Source organism: Ochotona curzoniae, unplaced genomic scaffold (assembly GCF_017591425.1).
Source record: "Ochotona curzoniae isolate NIBS_2020 unplaced genomic scaffold, NIBS_Ocur_1.0 contig_1014, whole genome shotgun sequence".
Taxonomy (NCBI): domain Eukaryota; kingdom Metazoa; phylum Chordata; class Mammalia; order Lagomorpha; family Ochotonidae; genus Ochotona; species Ochotona curzoniae.
The window spans coordinates 12833611-12848132 of NW_024464920.1; the positions used below are offsets into that span (position 1 = coordinate 12833611).

General features: G+C 41.0%; 1 long non-coding RNA gene across 1 annotated transcript in view; it reads left to right on the forward strand.

Annotated features, from left to right (window-relative positions):
• The window catches only part of LOC121156914, a 142244-nt gene extending 128571 nt beyond the window's left edge, over positions 1-13673 (forward strand). The window contains exon 3 of the long non-coding RNA XR_005883940.1: positions 13564-13673. This is a non-coding gene — a long non-coding RNA (uncharacterized LOC121156914). The remainder of the gene's footprint in view (positions 1-13563) is intronic.
• Positions 13674-14522: the final 849 nt, after the last annotated feature.

Sequence of the window (14522 nt, forward strand, 5' to 3'; positions counted from 1 at the left end):
TGCATGTGTAACTTAAGTCTTTGATACCTCATGCTCCTGAGTTTGAAATCTTTCTAAGGTTTTCTGGAACACCATTGTGGATGCTAGAGCTAAGACGTCCTGAAATGATATTTGCAGTTGTACATTAGAGCACCTGGGTTTGAACGGCCACTCCAGTTGTAATCTAGCTTCTAGTCAGCGTGCACTAGGGAGTGGAGATGGCCTAGGTTTCTATAGGTCACATGGGAGACTCAGGTTTTGAATTCCACATTCCGGACTTTAGTCTGGTGTCATCCTGGCTCTTGTGTAAATTTGGTGATGATCTAATATTTAGGAGATGTCTTTTTCTTAGTCTTCAAAGAAAATGAAGATAAATGAACAAACATTTAAATAAATGAAAATGCTCCATTCCTGGGGTATAGTGAAATACTAGGGTGAACTGTGAGTACAGGTCTGGGTGGATTTGTGGATCTGATGGTATGCCTGTGGAGACTGGATCCTCTTTCTGCAGCTGCACTAGCCTTTTTCTGCTTGGATGCATTCACCGACATCCCCATCTTAAACCTCGGAGTGACCAACTTCAGTTGGCAGGGCCCACTCATTCAACCTCTCAAAAAATGCGATTCAGGTTTTGGCTTATAAGGACAGAAGCATGGAAAACTGTTCCTTCTCTTTGTTATCCCATTGACATTGGCGCACTGGCAATGCTCAGTGATGAAAATGCAGAGGAAAGCAGCAGTGAGCAAACAGGCCCAGGAAGAGGAAATGCATGGGAAGGCATCTTACAAAGCACGTAAAAGGAACCCTTTGTCTTAGTTTTTCACAACAAAAAAAGACGCTGCTTAAAGGAAATATGGATTGTGATCCTCCAGGGGCCAACCAGCACAGAGTTATTTGCATGTTTTCTTGTCTCATCTGCTCTTAATCAGGCTTTGACTTTTTTTCAACCAGGAAAAATGTGTTGTTAATTACTGCATGCAGTGCACACTAGACAAAGTGCTAATGCCTTAACTGCGGTGTTATTTCCATCTTACGGTGATTCTGGTCATTGTATGCAGTGGGAATCATGGATTTTGCCTAGTTTTGTATAGTTTTCATCAGCCAGTAAGATGAATGGTAAGAGTATAACACACTTCTACCTTGCTCTGAGATTTCATTTCTTAACCACTGTGCCTTTCTGCATCTGTAGAGGAAGATGTTCGTGAGATGTCTGGTGGTGATACGCTTAGAGAAGCATGTCAGCTTCCCTAAGCCACAGTACTGAAGATAAATTTTGTAAACCTTTATTTCAAATGTTTCTATGAGCACATTAGCTGAGATTAATATATAAATTGGTTAGTGTCAAATAGAGTATATTTCTGCAACAGGAGTCAGTCTTATCTAATCAGTTGAAGGCCTTGTTGGAAAAAGACTAATGAGGTAGAAGTGTGGCACAGTTGATGAAGCTTCTGCCTACAGAGTCACCATCCCACACGACCTCCAGTTGCAGCCTAGCTGCTCCGCTTCCAAAGCAATTCCCTACTAATGCTCCTGGCAAAGTTATGAGAGATTGTATGGAATTGCTGAGCCCCTTCAACCTATGTGGGAAGTCCAGATGAAATTCCTGGATCTTGGCTTTGGTCATGGAGGCCATCTGGGGAGTGAATTAGTGGATGGAAGACTCTCTTGTCTCTGCCTTCCAAATGCATAAATAAATCTTTATAAAATTTTGACTTCTCCAGGAGAAGGAGGTGTCTAACACCAGCTCTTTTCTGGGTCTCCTGTTTGGTCAGCTACACCACAGATTTTGAACTTAATAACCTCCAGAATCATAGGAATCCCTTTCTGAAGACAAATGAGTCTTTTGTTTTACACATCCACATTCTAGTGATTATTTCTGGAGAATCCTAATAGAGGATGATTTCCCATTTATTCTCTTCATCTGGGTCAGGTGGCTGAGGGATGGCCTGGAGAGTGTCCAGCTGAGGAGGTTCTATAAGGGTACAGAACTCAAGTGGGCTTCCTCACGTGTGTGAGCAAATCGTCCCGTGAGGCATGCTCTGTCAGCAGAAGGCGGGACATGTAACTGCATCCTGTAAAGAGATTCGTGTGTCTGGGCACTGGATCCCGAAGCCCCACAGTCAACACAGAAAGGATTTCACAGAGGTGTCGCATGGACGGCTACTGCAAGCCGGGCACCAGGACACGTCTTTATTTTTTTTTTTTTTTAGATTTATTTTTATTATTTTTTCATTGGAAAGGCGGATATACAGAGAGGAAGATCTTCCGTCCGATGATTCACTCCCCAGTTGAGCGCAACGGGCCGATACTATGCCAATCCCAAGCCAGGAGCCTCTTCCGGGTCTCCCACGCGGGTGCAGGGTCCCAAAGCTTTGGGCCGTCCTTGACTGCTTTCCCGGGCTACAAGCAGGGAGCTGGAAGGGAAGCGGGGCTGCCGGGATTAGAACCGGCGCCCATATGGGATCCCGGGCGTGCAAGGCGAGGACCTTTAACCACTTGCGCCACCGCGCCGGGCCCCAGGACACGTCTTTATTATAAAATGTATTGTTCTGTTCAGAAACATCTAGGAAACTAAATTGGACCATATGAGTTTTAGTTATTTAATCTAAATGAAAATTCTCTTTGTTGTGGTGAAATGCCCATATTTACTTTTTTTTTGTAAGACACACAGAAGCCAATAATTTTCATCTGCTACATTTGTAGTTCCTTATGATTATAGTTATAGATAGTTGTACTTAATTATAATGATAATTATGGCTAGCTCAATTAGTGATAGTTACAGTTAGTTATAGTAAGTTGCAGTAAGTTTGGTTAGTTATACAGTTATTTATATTTATACCTAGCTATTGTTATAGTTATATCATTATAGCTATTATAATCACAATTAGTTATGCTTGTTGTTTTGGTGGCAATTAGTTATATGTATTCATAGTGAGATCCAGTTATACTTATGAATATGGCATGGTTAGTTATGGGCAGTTATAATTGTGACTAGTTAAGATATAGTTAATTATGGCTATTTATGGGTAATTATGGTAATAGTGGTGGTTTATGTAGCTATGATTATAGTTAGTTATGGTTAGTTATAGTTATACTTACTTGTAAGTAGTTAGTTATAGTTAGACATAGTGATGATTAGTTATAGATATAGTTTTAGCTCCAAGAAAACATTCATACCACCAATGATATTAACAAGCAAACCACGTGGCCAATTTGCATCGTGAGTCAGATACCACATCCTGTTTCCTTACACTCCTGCTTGTTCTCCATTTAGGTGATATATTAAAGAGGAGATGACTTTCAAGTAGATGTCTGCTGTTTTTCAGCAGAAAGGAGATGTGGGTTTGAGCTCTGCAGGAATCTACCAAATGTGGCAAAGCTTGTTCCCCCTATTGTGTTTGGGAGCTCCTACCATAAATGGCAATTTGACATACCAACCATTTGGTAGCAATTAAACACTCTCTGCAGCATTCAGATAAACCTGTGCGTAATACTAAGTCCTACTTTAACTTTAAAGTTATTTGTATCTTGAGCTGGTTGTTCCACTGAGCTTGCAAAACATTGTAAATGTAAAGTCACGATCTTTGATACGGTTCTGTGTTTTTGAAACTTATTTTACTAAGAAAAATAAAATCATAGTAAGAGAAATGCATGTGCTTATGAAGAGATGGTAATTTTGAATTGAATGTTCTGCCTTTGTGAAAGGAGGAAAGAGGGAGAGGTCACCAGTTATTGAGGACAAGCTGAGGCTTTGCGGAGTCACTGTTTTCTAGTTTGGGATGTCCTCTCAGTTCGTGCTGCTCTGAGCCTGCATGGCTGGATTTGGCACTCTCTTGGCTGTCGGGGCGGAGGGTCACACATCAGAAACCCTCTTGGCAGCTGCTTGTTTCCATGTGGCTCCTGAGTCTCCATTGCATGCTTTGCCACGATGGCGACACGTATCTTGGCAAGATGTCACAATGCTCAGAAGTAAATCCCTTCTAATATCCTGGATTCTATTCAGGCTCTTGTTAACATCGTCAGCCTCCACCACCTGACTGCTTTAAGGCCAGTCTGCTTTGTTTCAACCTTGTGGGTCAGTCAGACTAATTTTCCTTGATGAAGCGGTGATATTGCCATCCAAAGTTGCAGCTGGACATTATAGTGAATGTATTAAGCAACCAATTTCCAAACATGACGATCTTTGTTTAAAAGTCTCCAGTGATGACACTTACTGATTTAATAGTTGGGGTTTAGAAAGATGATTATTTTTGTTTGTAAAGCCGAATTTTCCTTAATCACTTTACTACCTGAACAAAAGGGAATAAACAAAACTTTGTTCATTGAAATTATTGAAACAGGTAAGATCCTTGTGATAAAATGGTACTGGATGGCTATCACTCTAAGTCAGGTCCATCTTTCATCATTCAATTCTCGGAGGAAGAGAATGACTTCAAGGATGACACGTAATAATGAAAGGAGATCACCAGCAATGGATCTAACTAGGGATGCCACATACTCTTACAGTTCAGAATAGACCATTTCTACTTCCACTTTCATGTTATGTTATGATGACTACTTTCAGGAACACATAATATAAAAAGAGTATGCTGTCAGTATTTAGAAATATTTAGGAGATAGACCTTGAAGTCAGATGGTTCTGAGTTGAAATTCCATCTTTTCTATTTGACTAAAGTTAATTATTGTTGGGTGTCATTTTTTTTCTTTGAAGCTATTTTAAAGCTATAATCCTGCTGAGCAGGCATTGGATGTTTCTTGCTAACACATATTCAAGAAGACAGGCGATGACAGTTCAAGTAACTGAGTCCTGTCACCTGCAAGAGAGATAGGGATTGAGTCCCAGGCCTGTACCTGTGGCCTGATACAATGCTGGCGACTGGGCGCATTTGGGGGAGTGAAAAACAGATGGAAAATCACTTTTGGTTTGCTTCTGTGTTTCTCTGCCTTTGGAAAAAGGCAAATATTATGGCTGTTACCTCACAGCAAAGAGATGATTTTCATTCAAATTATGTAAATAATCAAAACTCATATGGTCAAATTAATTTTGTTAGAGATGCTTCTGAATGGAAGAAAATAATACACTTTCATATGACAAAGATCTATCATGATGCCTGGCGTGTAGCAGGCTTTTGTGAACTGTTCTCATTCAATAAGAAGCTAAACATCATCTCTGTGGACTGGTTTTGGTTTCTCTGTGGGCCAGGCTGAAGCCAGGAACCCAGCATTCCACCGGAGTCTTCCAGGTGAATGGCATAGATCCCAGCCTTTGAGGCTTCACTTGCTGCCTCCTGGGCTTTTGTCACAAAGCTAGATTGGAAACAGAGAGAGAGGACTTGATCGTAGGCACTCTGTGACCGGAAGTGTACTTCCCCAATGGTGGCTTACCCCTCTGTGCCACATACCTGCCCTGCTTTAATTATCCTAGAAGAGAAGAATCTGGGAACTACCTTTTAGGAGTGTTTCATATGAGAGCTTTACACATGCAAAGTGATAGAATAGTTTCGTGGTTCTCCTTGTACCTCATCACTCAGCTCCATTGGTGTGAACACTCTACCTTGCTCCTTCCAGATTTGTCTCTTCCCATTTCCTCCCTTGCTATTCTTTGGATTCATGTTTTAAGATTTTATTTGTGTGTGTGAGAGAGAGAGAGAGAGAGAGAGCACTCCCACATATTGGTTCACTGTCCAAGTACCCACAACAGCTGATGCTGGACCAGAACAAAATGAGGGGTTCAGAATCAGTTCAGGTTTCCCTCATGCATGAGAAAAATCTATCTGAAGTATCACAGTTACTTCCCTAGGTCTGTATTAGCAGGTTGCTAAAGTCAGAAGAACAGCTGAGTATCAAATCAGGCACTCCAGGAGGGGACATAGGTATGCCATTTGGTAGCTTAGGTTCTGGGTTAAATGCTTGCCCTTGTTTGGATCTTTCAGAGGTGAGGTTTACATATGCTGAGCCAGCATAGTGGTGGTGGCATAACACACTAATCCTCCACCTGTGGCACCAGCATATGGGCACTGGTTCTGGTAGTGGCTGTTCCACTTCTACTCAGCTCCCTGCTTATGGTCTGGAAATGCAGCAGAGGACAGCTCAAGGCCTTGGGCCTCTGCATGCATGTGAGAGATCTGGAATTTGGATTCCTGGCTTTACATTGGCCCAGCTCTGGCCATTGTGGCAATTTTGGGGGAGTGAAGCAGCAGGTGGATGATCTTTCTGTTAGTCTCTCTCTTTCTCTCTGCAACTCTGACTGTCAAGTAAAATAAATAAATATTAAAAAAGAAGGATTTACAAAATGCACTGATCTTAATGATACAGCTTTAACTAATGTGACTACCTATGTAACACATATCTCTACTGAGATATGAGTCATTTTTGTGACCTTAGAAAGTTCTTGCCATTTCTTCCAATTTAGCCCCTCTTTCACGGCTAAGAAACCATCACTGACCCTGCCTCCGCCATTCATTAGGTTCATTTCACAGGTTAGTGATGCTACTTTTAGAACCTCATGCAAATGGACCCATGCAGCATGTTCTCCTTTGTGTCTGGCTGGTTTTGCAGCTCAGTGTCGGGGAGGAGTGTTTGTGTTGTTGAGCGCATTCACAGTATGTTTCCTTGTATTGCTGAGCAGTCCTTTGATATAAGAACGTATCACAGTCTTCTTGTGTCTGAGCTGTTCCCATGTTTGGGATATTACAGTGCTGCTGTTGGCATCTTTATAGATGTCTTTTTTATACATATGTTTTTGCATTTTCACTTTTATTAGGTATGAGATGGAAGAAATAAAGGACAAGTATATACTTTACTTAATTAGGAACTACCGATTTTTATTTTGCAGAATGTGTTGTGTTTTACACTCCCAGTGTTACGATAGAGTTGTAGTTGCTCTAATCCTCACCCACATACTAAGTTACATTAACCACGAGCAATAGCATTGCTTAAGAGGACTGGTTTTATACAGATCAACCACTGTTCAAATCCCTGCTCTGCCTTTTTCCAGGTAGGACCATTGACTTCTTGCAGTAGTGTTGTCCTTCTAGTATCTGCTGTTTGAGATTGTTGAGCAGAGTTTAACCGAGACAATATGTAGGTTTGTAGTCAAGTTAGCAAAGTACCTTCCTCAGTAAGTTTTAGTTTTGCTATTCGTTAAACTTAATGAAATACAACTACTGACACTGAAACAGTCAAATAGATCATTTATTCTTTTTTAACAGAGTAATTTAAAGAGGGGACTCACTTCTCTTGAGTTTCCAGCACTTCTTTCTCACCTGAGCATGCAGCATATTCAAAGCTGCCTCCTTCGTTGGCTGCTTGGATTTGGCTTCCTGTGCATCTCAGCCTTTCTCAAAAGTGATTGGCTGACACTTGTTCTCAGGCTGCCATTTCCTTTATGTTTCTTTTCAATGTTGTTTCACAGAAACATCTTCTGCATGTGCCACCCACTTCTCCCTTTTCTTCCTCAACATCCAGTTTTCTGTTTTTATTATTTAAAAATTTATTTGAAACTCAGAGTTACAAATGGACAGAGAAATAGAGAAATTTCCATCCACTGTTTCAGTATCAGATGACCACAATTGAACACAGCTAAGCCAGGCTGAAGTCATAAGCCAGAGATTCCAGCCAGGTCTCCCATGTGGGTGCTGGGAAACCAAACGCTGAGCCATTCTCCACTGCTTTTCCCAGAATATTAGTAGGGAGCTGGATCAGAAGTGGAGCAGTCAGGAAGCATGAGCCAGTATCCACATGGAATATGAAATATTACAAGTGGTTTTTCTTTATGTGCTGTGCCACAACACTAGAACCTGTGTTCATGATTTTTAATGCCAATTTAAAAAGTGAAGGAATGACAAATGATTATTGAGAGTTGAATCCATTTTGGGGATGAGAGTTCGAGAGGTGGAGCCTTCTGGTAGTGATCAGGGGTAGAGTGATCTCTTTCTCAGTTTTTGAAGAAATTCACTAGGCATTCATGCAGGGGACAGCATACCTTTCTCTGTCTATGCTGCGAACAAGTCTGAGGATTGTATTATAGAAACCAGGTTCTAGTGGGAGAGTGTGAATAGTTTGAAAAATTTCACAGGGTATAGGTATTTGGTACATTGCATAAAATGCTTCTCAGAGTTCATGTATCCTGGACCCAGTGTGATGGCTCAGTGGCTAAATCATCCCTTTGCAAGTGCCGGATCCCATTTGGGTGTCAGTTCTTGTCCCAGCTGCTCCATTTCCCATCCGACTCTCTGCTTGTGGCCTGGAAAAACAGTAGAGGATGGACTAAAGCCTTGGGACCCTGCACCCATGTGGGAGACCCAGAAGAAAACTGGCTCCTGGCTTCAAGTGGGTGCAACTAGAGGCATTGTGGCAATTTGGGGAGTATGGAAAACCCTTCCCTCTGTCTCTCCTCTTTGTTAATCTAATCTGCCATTCCAATAAAAATAAATAAATCTTTTTAAAAAAAGAATGCATGCATAGATCCTGTGTCAGAACGCCAAGGGTAAGGATTAACCTGCTGCTGTTCCTAGTTTTTTGCTGTTATGTATTTTGGGAGGTAGATAGTGATGGCTCAAGTGCTGGTGTCCCTGCCACTTATGTGGACACATGAATTGAATTGTGGGCTCCTGGCTAATTATGAGCTGTTTGCAGCATTTGGTAGTGAACCAGTAGATGAAAAAACCTCTCTTTCTCTCTATTGTTCTTGCTGTCTTTAAATTCTATTTCTATTGATTTTTCTTTCAAATAAATTAAAAAAAAATAACTTTCTGTGTCTCAGTGAAAACCACTGTTTAAAACCAAAGCCAGAAGAAAAGAGGGACAGAGACTAACACTATTCAAAAATGTAAGAAGTGGCTGTTACCACTCAAAGAATTGAGGACAAGTTATCCGCAAAGTGGGAGCCAAGTTAAGAGGGCAGATCTGTATGCATTTGAGAGGGAGTGTCAATGTGATGGAACACTTCAGAGAAGTGAAGCAGAATGAAGAATAAAAGTAGGTCACTGGTACAGGAAGTTAGTATGCTGTTAGTGATAGTTTTGAAGCGTACCATTGGTGGTGTGTATTGTTGTAGGGATTTCCCTGGTTCTATGGACTGGATGTTGACTAATCACTTACAAACCTGTGGGGATGGTGCTATTAAGAGGAGGTGGGTCCTTATGTGAGGTCCTTAGGTCATTGGCAGTTTGACTTTACAAAGCTGCTCCCACATGGCCTCTTTGATTCTTGTGAGAGTTCTAGTGAAAGCCTGAGTTTGGGTCCCCGACTGTTCTTGCTTCCTGGCTTCCCATGTGATCCTTCCTCTGTGTTACTTTTGCCCTCTGCCATTTGCCACTTGCTAGAGTCAAAGACTGTGCCATGCTTTTTTGAATTTGAACCTCCCACATTCTGAGCTAAATGAGTCTTTTCTCAGATATTTTATTACAGGAACCAAGGAGCTGACCTGCACTTGGGCTAAAGCGTAGGTAGAAGATAAGCAAATTCAGATATTTCCTTGAAGAGGTGGTTTAGGAAATGGAACAGAGAAAGAAAATGGGGCAAGAAGGAAGGCTTGTATAAGTTCAAGTACTCGTTGGGATTTCAGTTTCTCCCTCTATAAACCTGGATAATAATTAACACCTATGCTATCATATTTAGAAGGATCATGTTAGTAAAGGATATCATTGGTTTCTACTATTTATCAGAAAGTCTCAGAGATAATTACATTTCCCCCTTTCCATTGCTGTGACTAGGCTATTCCATTTAGGTGCTATTGCTGGGTGCCAAGCACACTACACTCTAATTCAATTACCATTTGCTCCTCAGCTCAACAGTGCCACAATAAAACTCTTTAATCTTTGAAAGGGTTTTTCTTTTTCCCCTTTTCATAGCTATAAGACAAGGATAACAAAAAACACAACCAGCGGGGAAGTTGTGTGAAATCTGAAAAGAAATGTTATTAATTCCCATTGACCTTCATTTCAAAGTAAATTGAAACCAACCTTCTGTACTTTGCACATAACCTCTTTCTTTCCTCTTCATTTCTTCTCTTTCCTGCTAGCATCCTATTTCCTCTTTTGCAAGGTTTCTCAGCTCAGTGCATATACAGGCCTGTATATTTTGAGTTTTACAGCCCTGATTCGTATTCAACACTTCCGTCCTGACTCCTTTGAGTTACTGCTGACATTGTTTAACTAACTGTGTACTTAATATGAAAGACTGGGATGATCATGAAACAAAACTGTGGCATCATGAGAGGGATATCAATGTTAGGAGCAAGAGGGCTTAAACTCTGAGTTTAGCCCTTACTAGATGATACTAGCCTTTGTTTTTTCTACTTCATTGTTAAATATGGAAAAGTACCAATAAATAGGCCAATGAAGGAACCACCTGCAGTTTGATGTTCAAAGGCATGCAGATATGTCATTCAATCATGATGTTGGGGGAATTGATTATATCGGATTAGATCATTAGCTCATTGGAGTGAAGCTCCATGATGGAATTTACAATTAGCTGTGGCGAGGTATGTGCTCCCCGTCTCTTGTCATGAGATTCCTGTAGCACCTCAGGACATAGCAGAAAGGACAGTGAAATAATCCAATGCTCAACGGAAAAATATGTAGGTTCTCTATAATATAAAACAGCGTTCACGCAAGAACATAAGATCAATACATATTTACATATAATACAAAGGTAATATGGTAATAAAAATATATGTACACACAAAGGTAGACATAGATGTACATATTTTCATCATTGTATCCTTTTGCAATTTCTCCAGATGAAAAAGACTAGCAAACTGAGAAACGAAGATTTATTGCAGTATACATCTCTATGCCTAAACAAAAGATGGACTCCCAATGAAACTGTTAAATATATCTTGACAATAGGATGCTGGACTTTCTACATTTCTCTACACCTACAATGTGAGGATATGCTTAAATAGCAAAATGATGGACTTGTAACTGTTTTTGAAGAACTATACCATTGGAATAATACAAGGGAAATCAGTAGGTAGAGGGAATGAGGAGGAATCCTTGAGCCTATGGAGTTGTATCATAAATAACTTTTAAAAATTAAAAACGGAACACTGTGACCAGGTGTTGAACCAATGGGTTGGGGTCACACAAAGTTTGTTGTCAACCTCCAGACCGATGATCAAAAACAGCATTGTACTGCCTTACGTATTTCAAGCACAATCGTGACCTGGCTAATCCCAAGCCCCTGGGAATCTCAGACCTCATACATACATAGCAGCCATTTTCCCCTCCTGGGCATTCAAGGAAATCATTTATGTATTGGGAAATGACTTGGCTGCAACTACCTCAAACTGGCCCATGCTTCACCAAAGGGGGAAAACATATTAGCGCCTTTCTTGGTAGGGGTCGTTGAAGAGGAATAAACCTATTACAGATAGAACCTTTGAGAGGTTATAACTTCCTGTCACAAGCTACACATTTGTACAAATGAAAACTGCTTTATGATAAGAGAAGCTAGATTTTGCTGATGTTAAGCCCAAATGAAATGTAAAGGAGTCATGCACCCACCAAGCAATGGAAAGTCGGAAGAGGCAGGTTGACTCCTAGATAGTATTCCCTTTAGGTTCATATATATAATGAATTCTTTTTTTAAAAAAGATTTATTTATTTTTTAGTACAAAGTCAGATATACAGAGAGGAGGAGAGACAGAGAGGAAGATCTTACATCCAATGATTCACTCCCCAAGTGAATGCAACGGCCAGGAGCCAGGAACTTCCTCCAGGTCTCCCACGCCGGTGCAGGATCCCAAAGCTTTGGGCCATGCTTGCCTGCTTTCCCAGGCCACAGCAGGGAGCTGGAAGGGAAGTGGAGCAGCTGGGATTAGAACCAGTGCCCATATGGGATCCTGGCTCATTCAAGGCGAGGACTTTAACCACTAGGCCACGCTGCTGGGCCCTATATTATGAATTCTTCTGTATTTCTCCTAGAATGATCACATGGGAAATTTAATTCATTGTGTTTGGCTTCACTGTGAGAGTATAAGAGCCTTCATGGGTCCTATAAACAGTGTTTTGGCTGAATCAATGTTGTTACATCAATTCATATGTCCTGTCACCTGCTGCCTGTGACCGGTCTGCCTCATAGGCTGGGCATTTGGCCTCCATTAGGAAAAAGACAGGAGGAGGATGGGCTTGCTCACCAAAGCTAAGTGGATTACATCATGCATCTGTCCTAGGAAAACCAACTGGGACAGGAGTCTACGTGGAGACTTGCCTGCTTACTGTGCTTCTTAACAATGGAGTTTTGGAAATAGGAGTGGCAAGACTTGACGTGGAGGTTGACATCAGCTCCCTCAGGCTTTTGTTGCCATTAATTTTAAAAGGTCAAGTCACGGCCATTGTGGGTAAACACCTGTGCCAGGCTTGTCGGAAAAGTCTTTGTTCCAAAGGCACTCCTATCTCTGGCTGGAAATGCCTTTTTACACAATACTGGGGAAACAACAACACTGTGTGTTGTTAACATCCTTAAGACATTTGGCCCAAATGTGAGCATGTGTTTATAGCATTGTTGGGTTGTTTTGTGTACATACCCGGAGTCTGAAACATGTTTGCTTTCTGCTCTGTGTTGCAGGAACAGCAAACATGAGTTAGAATCCAGTACAGATCAGTTTTCCAATTCCCTTTTATGAGTCACCTCAAGTTGTAAATCATTTTATCCCAATGAGTCCTTAGCAGTGAGAGGTATGGTTCATTGACAACTGGAACTTGAGGTACCAAAGACAGGTATTTGAGTTCAGATCCTGAACTCAAGATAGCAACTCTAAGTCTATTGGGCTTGAGAAATAAGTTTTTGAATACACTTTAGTCAGGCAATTGATGGCCATGTGTTGGCTTGCATTTAAAAATATGAAGACTGTTTTGTTCCTGCAAATGTAAGTTTTGCTTCCTCTGCATAAAAGCATCAAAGATCACTTGCACAGATTATCTTGTATTTTGGACACAATATTCTGAATTATTTTGAAATTGCCCTAAGCAACGGTTTATTTCTGTCCCAACAATGCAAATCTAAGATCTTCATCTGTATTTGCAGAAGAGTATAGAGAACCATAATAGGCAAGTATCATAACATAAAAATTTTAAAGAATTATTCACTTTTACTCAAAAGTCGGAGTTACAGAAAGAAGAAGAGACAGAGGCAGAAATCTTCCACCCTCTGATTCACTCTCCAAACAATCTCAAGACCCAGAGCTGAGCAGGTCTGAAGCTAGGAGCCAGGAGCCAGGAGCCAGGAGCCAGGAGCCAGGAGCTCCTTCTGGTTCTCCTATGTGTGTACAGGGGTCTGAGGGCCTGGGCCCGCCTCCTCTGTCTTCCCAGGCTGTCAGCAGGGACCTTGATCAGAAGAAGTAGAGCAGCGAGGACAGGTGCCCATATGGGTTGCCAGCCCTGCAAGCAGATGATTAGCCTGTTAATACCTGCCACTGCGCTGCCCCCCGCCCATCCCATTCCCAGTATGAATTTCTTGTGTAGCTACACACTTTCTTGGCTAAACATTCTGTCTAGAGTTTCTCCAGGACTAGATTATTTTATATGTCTCTCTCTCTCTCTGTATATTTATTTGTCTGTTGTTTTTGTTTATTTATAGAGGAAGATTTTTAGGACACAGAATGAGGAACAATTGGGCATCTCTATCTACTTCCAGGCTAATGCTAACCCCAAATCTGCTGGTGGGAGGTGCTGGACCCATGGCAGAAAGTAAGCTTTTTAGCTTCTGGGAAAAGGTTTCTTCATTTCCTCTTTCAGTTTGAGTACCAAGACACATCTGTCTCTGAGGAGAAGTTCCATTAGTAGAAAGGGCACATGATGATTGAAATTTTAGATTCGGCAGTAGTCAGGTGCCCAAGCTCAGGAAGGATGTTTAACCTCCTTGTTGCTTTTTCTCAAACAATGATACCTGCCCGCTAGGGTTATTTTGAGTTGTTGATGAAGTAAAGCATTAGAAAGCACCCAGCAAGTATTTGATTTACAAGTAGTGCCATATATATTTTTTTCTTCTTACTATGCTTGTGTCTTGGTTTTAGTTTCTTTTCTAGCATTGTTCTTCATCTTGAAATGTTAGGCATTAGGAAAAAGTCCTAATGGGCAAGTTTTTTTGTTTGTTTCGTTTTTGAGAAATGTTCTGTTTGTTTTGTTTTTGAGAAATGTTCTTAGACTGGCAATAGCTGTGAAACACTGTGAGCTACTATGGTAATTTCTCCGTCATCGTTGATTTCTTGCCTTTCTTCCTTCAAGTCTCACTCATCATACTTGGTATAAGCGTTGTTCTTATCTGCTGGGGATATATTCCAGGACTCCCAGCTGATGCCTGGAACCTTGAGAGTACCAAATTCTGTGCCAGTGTATACTATTTTTTCTGTATATGTATTGATGTGAGAAAGTTTAACTTATAAATTACCTTCAATAACAGATGAACAATAATTAACTGTATGTATGTAACTGAACTGCCATGGCCAATGTGACATGAACAGGCTCTTGAAGAGCAGATGTCTTGTAATGAGAAAAAAACAAGGTTTGTTTGAAAACTGGGCAGCCAGAGTAATTCTT